Source organism: Brachyhypopomus gauderio, unplaced genomic scaffold (assembly GCF_052324685.1).
Source record: "Brachyhypopomus gauderio isolate BG-103 unplaced genomic scaffold, BGAUD_0.2 sc120, whole genome shotgun sequence".
NCBI lineage: Eukaryota > Metazoa > Chordata > Actinopteri > Gymnotiformes > Hypopomidae > Brachyhypopomus > Brachyhypopomus gauderio.
The window spans coordinates 328,746-341,596 of record NW_027506941.1 but is presented as its reverse complement, the minus strand read 5'-3'; the positions used below and the strand labels follow the sequence as shown (position 1 = coordinate 341,596).

Genomic DNA, 12,851 nt, shown 5'->3' with positions numbered 1-12,851 from the left:
CCTAATGTGTGAAGTAAATACGCTTGACGTACTACAGCAGCGAAGTAAACTGTATCCTGCCAAAAAGAATCACCGGTATACAAGCTTGTATTGCTTAAAGCTCTTTACATGTGTACTTTGGATCACTGTTCTTTATTTATTTTTTGGGGGGGGGGGCGGGGGGTTTCTGGCACAATTTTTAATAGTCTGTGTAGTTTTAGAACAGAGTCTACTGATTTTGCTTGGAGCTCTTGCTTGATATGTGTTTGCATCATTACAAATTGTGCAAATGAGTAGATCGATGGAATATTAGGATGGCAGTATTTTCTTATGGTGATGCCAGATTGGGAAAAAGAACACACTGCAGTTGTGTAGTGTTGAATATTTCAGTCATAATGCGTAAAATATTTAACAAACATTAGTGGAAAGGGATGATTATAAAGATGTAATTACGCAGAAATAAACAAATATTTAAAATGGGCAAAGTAGATTTTGAGTCAACAAAAAAATAACAGATAGAGCGAGAGAGAGAGCGAGAGAGAATTAGAGAGAGAGAAGCTTTCAGAGTATTTGTCTGCCCACATTCATCATAACTTTAGATTTAAATATTGTAGTCCACTTGATTAGGCCTACTGGTGCAGATAATCCTCACTTGCCTGGAGTAGAGTGATTGGTTCTGTGGGTGTATGTCACTTAGTCTACTGCTTTGTGTGTGTAAGTGTGTTTGTTTCGAATAATTGCCCCTTTCCTGCAGACACACACACACGCAAACACACACACCCACAAACACACACACACACACACACACCTCTTCTTTGAGCCACAGACACACCCACATGCCTAATTACAGCATAGAAGCAGACTCAATGTGTGATTCAATTGTGACACAAACACACAGACAGACAGACAGACACACGCTTGCACCTCACTTTCGCCGATTTAATTGGTACTTGCCCAGTGGACTAGTGTCTTCATTAGTGCAGGGATGCCATCACTTGCTTGTAATACACACACACACACACACACACACACACACACAAACTCCAGAAAGGTCATGAAACTGTGAAAGATGCGCTAGTGTTGTAATCTAGTTATATTGTCTTCATGTAATAGTCATGGTGACATGCCAGTGGCTTCTTTACACGCGTGTGTGTTTGCGTGGGTGTGTGTGAAGGTATATTAAATCGATATTAACCTCACAGGTGAAGAGAGGCTGACACAAAGAGAAGCACCCACAGAGATATAACCCCTTTTTAATTAAATTTAAAACGAAAGAGTCGGGTGCCACTTCTCTGGGTGTGAGTGTGGCTGTCTGTGGCGGGTGTGTGTGTGTGTGTGTGTGTGTGTGTTACATGTGTGTGTCTTGCTTGTGGTGTCGGCGTTGACTAATGAGTTGTCCTGTTGGTACCCTGGTCACATCGAGAGGTGTGTGTGACAGGCTTGGGTGCAGAGGAGAGAGGTCTAAATGAGATTCTCTTCTGAGCAGAGCTCCAGAGTCAGGGGGAGGGGAGAGCACCGGGCTCAACGTGTCTCACCGGACCGGGCGGAGGGAACGGAGAAGGGGGTTCGGGCCTCCGTCCTCTCAGCCTATCACAGAGCCGTGAAAGGGACCGCTGTGCATTTCCCTCAGAAGATTTAGAGGGAAAGAACGAGTGGGCGAAACAGAGATCCAGAGTTGAAGGAGTCTAGAGTATGAAGAGAGAAATGACAGGATGCCAATTTAGAGCAATATCTGGCAGTTTTCTAAGTACCTAGATATAGCTTTGATTGCCAAGCAACTGTATCATCTGGTCAGAGGCAGAAGGTGGAGGTATGAGATGGTGTTTATCATGCACGCCCCGCTTTTTTTTTCCTTCCAGCAAATCACACAGTCACAGAATGATGATCAAGTGGGCCTTCCCACCTTCATTGTATTGTGTGGTGCGCTGAAGCACTTTGACTCATGAATCTCAGTCCCAGCTCAGAGCCATGTCTGGGTTTCACTGCTGAGCTCTTTGCGACCCGGTCCGTATACATTCAATATATATATATTTTTTTTTTTACAAAATTTTAAGCCAGACTTTTAAACCACTTTAGCATGTTAGTGTTAGAATTCCATGGTCACAGTAATGGATCTTGAAATGGATCTTGAATGTGTGACTCAGAGTGTGTGTGTGTGTGTGTGTGTGTGTGTGTGTGTGTGTGTGTGTGTGTGTGTGTGTGTGTGTGTGTGTGTGTGTGTGTGTGTGTGCGTGTGTGTGTGTGTGTGTGTGCGTGTGTGAAATCAGATCAAATCTAAAACCATCTCCTGCCACCACAATCACTCCACTCTTTTACCTGGATGGAGGGATGAGATGGAGCACGTAGGAGACAGCTGATGGAGGAGAACCCGACAGAGAGAATACAGGAGCACTGAGGAGGAGGGACACACACATCACCAGCGGATACATACGCAACATTTCTTGTGCGTCAAACTCTTCTGAACAGTTTTGAGGAAAACACAATTTCCTGATTAGATCAAACTTTTTCACTGAACCGGCTACGTGACTGATACATCTAATCGAGCAGGACATACGTATTAATCCTCTCTATAAATCACCTATGAATCACTCCTAATGACAGTTTTATTCATCTTATGACATTTAAATATTGTTTTTATTCTGCAGTCCACATTTGCCGGTTCGGTGCTACATTAAATCTCATCCTTATTGAAATTAGCCTCAGTGGGTAGTTGTTTATTTTGCCAGGCACTAGGTGTCTGAGTGAGTGATAGCAGGTATCAGTAAGTACCATCTCCAGGCTGTGATGAGTGGACATATTGTGCCTCTCCAGTGCGGCTTAACTTAATCTGAACGCTCCTAAATCCATTTCAGCCGACGGGGGGCCTCGAGGGAGCCCGCGGCGGACCCGACCGGCCGATGAGATTATCATCTCTAATTGGATGAATATGTCCCCACCGCCTCTCAAATTACCCATAAGTCCATTCTCTCGTCATGGATGCCATCGCGCTGCCGCCAGAGGTGATGAATATTGAGCTGCATTTGGAGTTCACCGACACCTACACACACACACACACACACACACACACACACACACACCCATGTACACACACACACACACACCCATGTACACACACACACACACACCCATGTACACACACACACACTCACAAACACCCATGTACACACACACACCCATGTACACACACACACACACACACACCCATGTACACACACACACACACCCATGTACACACACACACACACACCCATGTACACACACACACACACACACACATGTACACACACACACACACACACACACACCCATGTACACACACACACACACACACTCACAAACACCCATGTACACACACACACACCCATGTACACACACACGCACACACACACCCATGTATACACACCTACACACCCCCATGTACACACACACACCCATGTACACACACACACACACCTACACACCCCATGTACACACACACACACACACACCCATGTACACACGCACACACACACACACCTACACACCCCATGTACACACACGCACACACACCTACACACCCCATGTACACACACACACACACCCATGTACACATGCACACACACACACCTACACACCCCATGTACACACACACAAACACGCACACACACCTACACACCCCCATGTACACACACACACACACACCCATGTACACACACACACACACACCTACACACCCCATGTACACACACGCACACACACCTACACACCCCCATGTACACACACACACCCCATGTACACACACACACACCTCCATGTACACACACACACACATCCATGTACACACACACACACACACACCTACACACCCCATGTACACACACGCGCACACACCTACACACCCCCATGTACACACACACACACATCTCCATGTACACACACACACACACATCCCCATGTACACACACACACCTACACACCCCCATGTACACACACACACACACCTAAACACTCCCATGTACACACACACACACATACACACACACTTCAGAAAATCACAGTCACATTTTGCATGGTTGTTTTGCTGTCTTGACAGCAGCTAAGATGATTTTGCAAACATTTGTTTCATATTTGTTGTCTTCACCTTTAGTTGTAATGCTAGGACTTGGGATTCGAATGCAAATGTGGAATATATTAATGAAAATACTGTCCAAAGCCAAAAACTAGTTAAGGTCAGTAAATATCAGAGAGGGCAGAGACAGGGGCAGATTCCAAAACTAAAAACCACAGAGCATAATCTAAAACACAGCCAAAAGACAATAACACACATGGCTCAACACAATATAATACATCAGTTTAGGAAGTTTAGGAATGCTCAGTTTAATGAATAGCATAACATTGCCAGAAATGATAAAGTTGGGTTGTTTCACTCATTCAAGGTTTAAGCTTGAGACCCCATTAGTGTGCACTGCAAATATCGGTAAAGTCCTGTAAGCTACTGCAAAACTCACATATCAAAGTTTTCCATTCAAAACGGATAATTGGACGTGCCTACATCCGCACATGGGGTGTCCTCAGAAATCAACTCCTGATACTGTACGGTATAAGTGGTTGGAGTTTTCATTGTTGTTGCCTATGAAAAGAATGAAATATGGTGAAATTAAAATATTTGATTAAAATGAAATTTTAAATGTTGAAAACTGGGTGAACTGAATGCAGCAATTAGAGTGTTTTGCTTTTTTGAATATATACTCTCCCAATTTTAGGCATTTACTTGGCCAGTTGTTTCTTGGCCAGTTGTGTGGTTGCCTTGAGGGCTTGTGCAGGCGGTCTAGACATGATGCTCCAGGTGAACTATGGGTCAGACGCTGTAGCTGCTCCTCTCATCCACCAGCGAGTGAAGTAAACAGCAGTGGAGAACCAGAAGGAACAAATCACGGACAAAACCCGAAATGTTTGGCGCGTCAGAATCAACTGCTTGCGTTGTGACCAGTGTCATCTCGCTTTTGAGCGTGAATAAAACGGGGGGCAGGGAAGCGACCTGTGTGTGTTTCTTGGATACGTGGTGGCCTTATAGTGGAACTGCCTTGTGTCTTCACTGACAGCATGACTGTCCGTAGGAGCTTAACGAAACGAAGCTGCCATTCCTGTAGGGATGTGGCGGGAAGAGGCCGGGGCTCCTCACCACGGGGGCTTGGCCGTCCATACAACGCTGGCCTGTAAATAGGCTGCTGTCTACATCAGACATCGTTAATTGCCGTCTGAGTCAGCTAGGTAGCTTAAAATACACGTCATTTAGAGATACGTTCTCCGAGCCGTCAGACCTGTGTAGGCCAGTACTAGCTCTAAAACAGTAGAGCGCTGGGTTTGTGTGGGCTCCATGCGATCTCAAGCTTTGCAGAGTTTAAAATGGATCACACGCGCCTACGGTTACAATTACCGGGACCGCAGATGGGTCCGCGTTTGCCCGGGACCAGCTTAGCGTGATGTTAAAGCAGCAGAGAAAAGACGGGAGGGGGGGTGGGAGGGAGAGAGAGAGAAGAAGAATAAAAAACACAGCCATTTGACATAACAGCCGTGAATGTAACCACATAACCACGCTTCCTCGCTCCTGAGTAGGGAGGTCTGCCTCTCCAGCTGCAGTTTTACTGCCCTCCTGCCTTGCTGCCTTCTCCCGCGTGTGAGTGTGTGTATAACGTGTGTGTGTGTGTGTGCGTGTGTGGGGGAGACGCTTACGCAACCACTGGCGGAAACGGAGGGAGCTCGAGTCTCCGGCTATTTGGCGTCTTCGTCTCGGCCCCGCTCTCGGGCTCGGTCTCTCGGGCTCGGTCTTCCTCCACCTCTCTCCCGCGCGGCTGAACCCAGCGCATGTGTAGCCGAGCTCACCGCAGAGACTGACGAACTTCTTTCATTATACCCCACGAGCACGGGGGAGCCTTTCCGACAGCGACATACCGAGGACGCAACCGTCAGTCTGTTCATCAGCTAAGACAGGACTAAGCCAGGTTCCTTCGCTTTTTATGTTATTCATTTTCGTCTTGTTATTTTTAGCGCTGAAACGTGCAGTGAAAGCTAGCATAGCAAAGCGGCTTTACCCATAACACCCCTCCACCACCCCCCCCCCTCCTCTCCCCCCTCCCCCTCCCTCTAACTTGGTAAAGTCTATCTTTCCTGTTGAAAGCAGCTCGAAAGAAATGGACATACTGACACTATCTCTCCTTAGCCTGAAGGCCTCTCTCGTCCTCTACCATCTTTCAGTTAACAATGGAGCCAGCCCTCTCTGAAAGCCCTCTGTCACCTCGAAGGAATAATCTTTTCCCTCTGACTTCATTACAATGGCACCCTAAATATGGACTCCCCCCTGTCAACCATTCTTGTCAGCTGTGGTCTTAAAGAGAAGAGTCCTGTGTGTATCGTGTGTGTGTCCAGACGACAAGCGTAATTAATCGCCTCTTGTGAGACTGAAGTTTGACTGATTTAAATGCCAAGAAACGAATCATCAGTAAACATGTGTACCTAGTCAACACACACACCAGTCAACACACACACACACACACACACACACACACACACACAGGGTAAATTGTTCTGAGACATCTGGATTGTTTCTTCCTGCTTTGTGATTTGGGCTTGAGCACATTTTTTAAATATAAGCAACATGAAGTTGTGAAAATGTTAAGTCAGTCTAAGCTTGTGCTAATCTGCAGGAAATTGTTTAGTTGCAGTTCATACTATCCCACACACGGGGGATCTTCTCCGCTGAATCGGGGGCTGGTCACTGTCCATCAATTTTACGCATTGTCTGTTTTGATCAGTTAAGTCAGAAGGATTCCAGGCCCGTATGTTAACTCGGCCGTCAACACTAATGCAAAACTAAACACAGAAACCTAAACGCTGGAGTCTCCAGTGACTGTGGACCTCAAAATGGCTGTATATTTTCCCACTGCACATTACGCTGGTTCGGCAGCTCCAAAAGCGACTCTGAGGGGCCGTCATTAAAGTGCTCAGGAGGTTTAAGACCTCCTCCTAAGATTAAGGTGCAATAACACAGAAGGGTCCTTACAGCAGGCGTCAAAGGACTGGGGAAAATGCCTAATGTGACATACAACCTCAGCTTCAACTGCTCAACACAACTTGCACAAGGCCTTATTATTCAGGTAGCTTTAAAGCCGGATTCATGTTTAGAAAGCAGTCATCACGGACCCGGATGGAACTTGCAGTTTGCCATAAAAGACCTGTGTCTTATACATGGGTCTCTTTGTTAAGATAACAAGTTTTATACGTGTCATCTGTTTAATATTTTTATATTGCATTAGATCACTTGACAGGTTTTCATGACATTTATAAACATCAGGTTGTTTGGTCAGATTTTGGTCATTGTTCGTTCAGTTCCAGGTCGAATCAGGTGCGAATGTTGCAATAAACGTCATGTTCAAATATCCCGTGTCTCAATGATTTGGGATAAATGTCAGGATTCATCTATGTCTGAACTCACATGGAATATACGTTCAAAGTAGGTGAGATAAATCTGATTAGCTTTTTTTATTATTAATTTTTTATCTTTATTGTTTCTATGGGGAAAGTGAAGCGGTGGAGAAGCAGATGTGATGGATAAGAAGGAATATCAACGGGTAAAGGAAAAGTGCAAAAAAGGAGACGAGTGCGGGATGAGAACCAGGAAAGCAGATTTTCTATTCTGTCAGACAGCCCTCTGCTCATTCATTATTTTGTGGAAGCAATTACCACAGCCACCTGCTTTATCTACTGCAGTCATTGTTTCCAGAGCTGTCTGAGCACCCCCCCCCCCCACCCCCACTACCTCTCTCTCACTCCCTCTCTTCCATCTCCTATCTCTTTTTCAGTCTTCTTTCTTAGTCTTACTTGCTCCATTGTTTTATTTTCCTTCTCATTATTTCTCTCCTCTTTTCTCTCTCCTCTTTTTCTCTCTCTCCCCATTTCAGTCTTCCCCTGTCTCTGTCTCCCAGTAATGGTGGTTCTGAATGTGTAGCTTAGCTTGTGCTGATTAAAGAACACCATTTCTCTGTGTTAATAATGGATGGATCTCTCTCTCTCTCTCTCTCTCTCTCTCTCTCACACACACACACACACACACACACATGTGTGCGTACATACACGGTGTGTGCATCATGCAATTCCTTTATGTTCTTTCCTTAACGAGGTCAGTGAGGTCATTCCCAGGTGTGTGCGTGTGCATATGTGTGCATGTCTAGTGTAACGCTGTGTAATTTATGTGGTGTCATCCAATAATCGACCCGTCCCTGTCCTGAAACTAAGCACTGTCCTGAAGCTTGATATGTATGTGCAAAAAACACCCAAGCACAAGCACTAATCATAATTATATGAACCTGACTGCCACCAAATACATATAGACTCATAATCACCAGTGAATACAAACGTAGCTTTTTCTTTTTATGCTTTGTACTAATGTGTACATTTTTCAGGAACAACTTAATACTGAAAAATGTTTCTTTTAAACTGTTTCATAATTAAATATGATGCAGGTCTTATTTTGTTGTGCTATAGTGGCCACATTGTCTTATAGTGGCACTATTTTTCTTACCAAAGGGGAGTAATATGATAATGTTCGGAAAGCGCAGCGAGGTATTAATATCATTCCACTCTGCTGTCTTCTTTTTTAAATTAATTTTTCCTTTGACTCTTGAAATAAGTATTTAACACTCATACATTTTGCAGAGATTATATGAACATTTCCTATGAATGTAAAGAGGAAGCTCACAGAATTTTTTTCATGTGGTCACACCGGTGTTGTGTTATCACTGTAATCACTAAGGACTCTCTCTGTCCTTTTGAATGACCGACAACTCTGCGCAGTGATCCAGTGAACCTCTCTGATGAGGTAAACCATTTTTTCCATGTTGGCTATGTTCCATTTCAATGTTAGACAGAAAAGTAAGAGTGACACCCTCTCGAGTGGTAAGACTTTTTTCCTATTACCACAGCATGGTAATAAATCCAGAGAATTTTAAGAAGGACTCCTGAATGCTCGCTTATAAAAACAGCAGTTAACATAAGGGCTGAACTGACTATGTTACTGAGACTTTGAGAAAAATAGATGATGTTGTGAACCAGCATGTTCATGAATGAGAGACAATTCACAGACGGGAGAGAGTCTGTGAACTGTTGCTGAGTGTGAAAGTGAGGGGCAGGTTACTAGATTAACTGATGAATATACAAAACCTGAAACAGCTGCTTCAAATACTCAGAGGACTCAGGAGAGACATTCGGTCATTACATGTCACTGAACAACGACTCGCCAGATGCAAGCAATATTGTAATCACCTCATATCTCATTTAAGAGATGAGTTTTGTTTATGGGAACCTATTTGCGCTAGATAGAAACATATTGAGTGACTAGAAGCACTGTTCTAGTGCCAAAATGCTAGCGCCAGAACATGTGAACGCAGGTGAAGACTCCCTATGAAAATTGAATCAGACCGAGGTGCACATTTCACCAGACAGGCGGGGCAACAGGACTGTCAGCCTTTGAAAGGAAAGTGAAAACTGTCTTGCCCCTGCAGGAGCACGGGTGGAGCAGGGGGTGGAGTACGGGTGGAGCAGGGGAACTGTTGTCGAGAAACCCATGCAGTTAAACAAAACATGACAATTGAGGTGTGAAACAGACCGAGCAGCACCAGGGCTGTGGCACTCGGAGGTGGGCCGCTGGAATGCTAACACTCACCTGCTTGACTGACTCACTCCTTGGCTAATCCCAGAAAATAACCCTACGCAGCACGGGGATCTTGGAATCCTGTGGCCCAGTTCCTGGAAGTCAAGGAAGTCGAAAGGTGCACACGTTTTTCTCTGTAACGTTGTAGCTAAGAGTAAGGCTCAGATGATCTTAGGTAGTGAAACAGAGTGTCGGAGAAGAGCTGTGTTGGTCATGGGCAGCTCCCAGTGGGTGTAGCTCCATCCCAGCTCCTTCTGAGGAGAACACGGCAGAAGAAATGAAGGGTGTATGAAATCATGAATGAAACCTCAGGCAAAGAAATCCATTATAAATGATCGTGAGGTGGAGACATGCATCGTCCGACCATCATTCAGTCTGAACAAAGGGTTCTGTGTGGTGGTCTGACCCTGAATGTGTGGATGTCAGACTCTCCATGTGTGATGGTAAGACCCTGTATATGCAGTGGTCCAACAGTACATGTATGAAAGTCAGACACTACAGATCTCACAGGTGTGCGGTGGTCAGACTCACAGTGGGCAGTCAGACTTCACAGACACAACAGCCCACATGACACCACCCGCATGTGTTGACACATTGACCCATTTCCACACCTGTGCTGACCGACTGACCTCAGTGTTGACCCCCAGTGATGACACTGCCCCAACATTACCTTTGCCCTGTGCAGCCTGCCTCTGTCATCCCACAGGATAAAACCCTTACAGGTGCAGTTGGCCTTAGCTTCCGTATAAGCCCATGTGTTCATCAATAGCCCTCTTCAAGCACTGATGGTACAGAGCAATCATCAATGACAATCTGACTCCTCACCACCACAAAGGGGCTTTGCTGTATCAGACATGATTCTCACTACATCAGTCTGGTATAGGAGACTATACTTACTATAGATATAGGAGTGATTGTTAACTCCACCATCATTGTATTCTTGCTTTTTAAATCAAGGATGTCTGGTGTGTTTCAAGTATGTATTCATAAGAATATTTGAGAGTGGCATGCTGAATTCATTATTGAGCATTGAGTGTGCATGTGGTATTGCGGTATTGTGTGTGCTGGTTTATATAAAAATATAAAGAACAATCCAGGGAGTAAAGGCAGTTTGCTGTTTACTGATGTAACGATATCAAAAATGATAGTTTAGCACACAAAGTTTCTAGAGAAACAGAACAATCCTGCATCAGCAATACATATATATGTATTGCTGATGCAGGACACACACACACACGCACACACACACACACACACACACGACTGTGTGTGTGTGTGTGTGTGTGTGTGTGTGTGTGTGTGTGTGTGTGTGTGTGTGTGTGTATGTGTGTGTGTGTGTGTGTGTGTGTGTGAGTGTGTGTGTGTGTGTGTGTGTGTGTGTGTGTGTGTGTGTGTGTGTGTGTGTGTGTGTGTGTGTGTGTGTGTGTGTGTGTGTGTGTGTTAGCTTGAGATACATGTTGGTGAAAAGAGAAAGCTGTGAAACTCTGTGTTACTCAACTGGACATTTCTTATATTTACATTTCCTCTGTCCAATACATCCTGTTTCTCTAGAAACTTTGTGCACTACAATTTTACTTATCTTACCTGCAGTTACTTCCAATCTTCTATAGATTTTATATTTATATCAATATAAAATATATATACACAAACACACACACACAAACAGTCTCTGTTTCCGTCTTAGACCTTAGACCCACTCATCCCAGCTCTTAACAAGGGCACGCGGACGATAACACTCCCCAAGTCAGCCAGCTGCAGCCTCTCTCTGTCTGTCTCTTCCTGGTTCCCTCGTTCCTGACGTCTCTTTGATCTCCCTACTCCAGCTCCATCGTTACAGAGCGTTGTCAGTCTGTGGCTGTGGCTGATCGATCCACCGGTGAGTGGCTGTGGCTGATCGATCCACCGGTGACCGCGACTCTCCGTAAACATCACCGAGAACGTAGTGGCCTCGTCTCCAAACTCCTCTCCCCGAACTTCTAAGAAGGAAAAGTCAGCTGAGACTTTAATTAGTGGCCTGGTGGAACATGGAGCGAACGTGTTTCTGCCGATGGTCTTGTCGTGTTTCCAGTTAGCGCTCTTAGAAAACATTTCTTACACACATTTTCACCCATTGACTGGCAGACTGTGCAGAGTCAGGTTCTCCAGGTTCTCCAGGTTCTCCAGGTGTTGGTTCTCCCACAGGTGTTCAGCAGCTGAGTGTGTTCAGCGACTAAACAAGGGCCTGAGATTAACCCTTGGAAGAAGAGCGGTGGGGAAAGTGTGTGCAATGACTTATTATAGATTACAAACATCCTTCTATTCTCTTGAGACGGGAACTGTTTCCAAGAACAAACCGGATTAGTTGATTTCAGTCATGTAGTTTATAGAAAACAGATTAATTTTAGTTGTCGAGTTATTTTATTTGCATATGCTGTAGTTATTAGTACATATTGCACAACTTAATACATTTGACTTCAGTGAACCAAATCCATTAATATTACGCTGAAGTAAAGTGGGGCTTCCTTGGGAGACGTCTGTGAGACGTCCGCGAGACATTGATCCTGGAGCTTCCCGCTGTGCAATAAGGGATCGGTTGTCTAGGACGACTGTAGGCAGCTTCTGTGTCCGACTTCACAATCCTGAATCAAATCAACAGCAGGGAGAAGCTGCCAACACTGAGTTTAAGGGTCCGTGTTGGAACACTGTTGTCTTTCAAAGGAGGAGCACAAGGTGTTGGGGGTGTTGGGGGTGGGGTCTGCAATTTCAGAGGCTTCAAAGCGAAGCAGACCGAGCTGTGGAGGACAGGTGGAGGACAGGTGGAGGACAGGTGGTGGACAGGTGGAGGACAGGTGGAGGACAGGTGGTGGGGGGGTGCCAAGGACAAGCAGACTGTCCTAATCACATGGGCTGAAAAGCTTCCAAAGAAGTCAGAAGGTCATGGAGTAAAAACACCTGGTGCAGTGCTGTGTGTTTGGGACGACAGGTGTGCATCCATGGTGTGTGTGTGTGTGTGTGTGTGTGTGTGTGTGTGTGTGTGTGTGTGTGTGTGCAGTAGTCTTGGAACGACTCTTTGGAACGCCTCTTCAGATTAGCTGCAGTGCAGTTGGGCTTCATATGGGTTCAGATGAAAGCTTGTTATGGTCCTGATGGACAAGGAGAGCTTGAAACCTCTCACACTCCCTCTCACTCTCACTCTCCCTCTCACTCT

At 45.3% G+C, this 12,851-nt stretch overlaps 2 long non-coding RNA genes across 3 annotated transcripts; both read right to left on the bottom strand.

Annotated features, from left to right (window-relative positions):
* Positions 1-1,236: 1,236 nt before the first annotated feature.
* LOC143498868 (uncharacterized) lies at positions 1,237-2,875 on the bottom strand. Its single transcript, XR_013125971.1, has 3 exons — positions 2,749-2,875; positions 2,296-2,370; positions 1,237-1,664 (listed from the first exon to the last, which is right to left on the bottom strand). It is a non-coding gene; the product is annotated as an uncharacterized LOC143498868 (long non-coding RNA).
* A 378-nt stretch (positions 2,876-3,253) lies between these two features.
* On the bottom strand, positions 3,254-6,005 carry LOC143498867 (uncharacterized). Of its 2 annotated transcripts, none has more exons than XR_013125969.1 (3): positions 5,692-6,005; positions 4,467-4,588; positions 3,254-3,959 (listed from the first exon to the last, which is right to left on the bottom strand). It is a non-coding gene; the product is annotated as an uncharacterized LOC143498867 (long non-coding RNA). The 2 variants fall into 2 exon arrangements; XR_013125970.1 differs by lacking the exon at positions 5,692-6,005 and adding an exon at positions 4,730-5,419.
* Positions 6,006-12,851: the final 6,846 nt, after the last annotated feature.